Consider the following 1,250-nt stretch of genomic DNA (forward strand, 5'->3'; position numbering starts at 1 on the left):
TAATAATAATAATAATAATAATAATAATAATAATAATAATAATAATAATAATAATAATAATAATAATAATAATAATAAATAGATAGCATTTGTATAGCGCATTTCCCCACTGGAAAGCAAAGCTATATGCGCTTTACACTATATTATTACCCCAGCAGACTATTGAACACTCAGAAACATTCTCAACTTCCCGGGAAGCATACAATGCTAGCAGCCGGTTAAGCGCTCAAACACTAACAAACTGAAAAGATTTTTGACTGTCTATAGCTGGGTACCCATTCCAAATTCGTGTAAAGTGCCTTTCCCTCGGGCCAGCTGCTCGAACCCACGAACCCGCAACCTCACGATTACGAGTCCGGTAGCTTGACCACTAGGGTTATTATTGTTATTATCATTTACTATTATTATACAATACAACACTGTTGAAACTGATCAAGAAAGGAAAAGAAAAAAAAGCTTGTGTGTGATATTTGGATGTCTTGGATCGTGTCATGCACTATAATACATTATGTACTCGTATGTATTATTTAAACAAACAATAGGGGATGTGGGGAGGGTCGCTGGTACAGGTGATTGTACTTGCCCTGTGGCCGTTGAGGTAGGCTTGACAGGTACTGCAATGTGGTCTTTTTTAGTTATTATTAATATTATTTGGTAAGACTTTTACGGGCTTGCTACAGCGTAACCCTATCTGTACGTCGTGTTTTACTATCGTATAAGATAAGATAAGATAAGATAGTACTTTATTATCCCAGAGGGAAATTTTCCTTGGCTGTAAAGGACCGTAAAAACACAAAGAGGTATACATAAAAAAAAAAAAATTTAATCCATACGACGAGGGTGCCTCCACTTTCCAAAGAGGAAATTTACTCGTTAATCCGACCCGTAGGCCTTGCATAGCAGTCTGTCAAAAATGATTTTTTGAGAAATACTGAAAGTTTCAAAGAGATCTTCGTACTAGAAGTTATCTAAAATGTGAAGAATACAACCCCAGGGGTACTAAATGACCCAGGACATACGGATAGGGTTAAAGTTTCATAAGCTCGTGGGACACGTTAAGCATTTTCATTTTGGTTGAAAGTAATTTTGAATTTTGCCCGGGTGGCGGCCAAAGCCTGCTCGTATCGATTTTAGAACAACCAAGGGATCTTTATCTTGCACACGGGACCTCCGAGATTTTTTCGCCCTTATCCAAGTAAGATTATTATTATTCTTATTATTCTTATTATTCTTATTATTCTTATTATTCT

This window comes from Aplysia californica, unplaced genomic scaffold (genome assembly GCF_000002075.1).
Source record: "Aplysia californica isolate F4 #8 unplaced genomic scaffold, AplCal3.0 scaffold00660, whole genome shotgun sequence".
Taxonomy (NCBI): Eukaryota; Metazoa; Mollusca; class Gastropoda; order Aplysiida; family Aplysiidae; genus Aplysia; species Aplysia californica.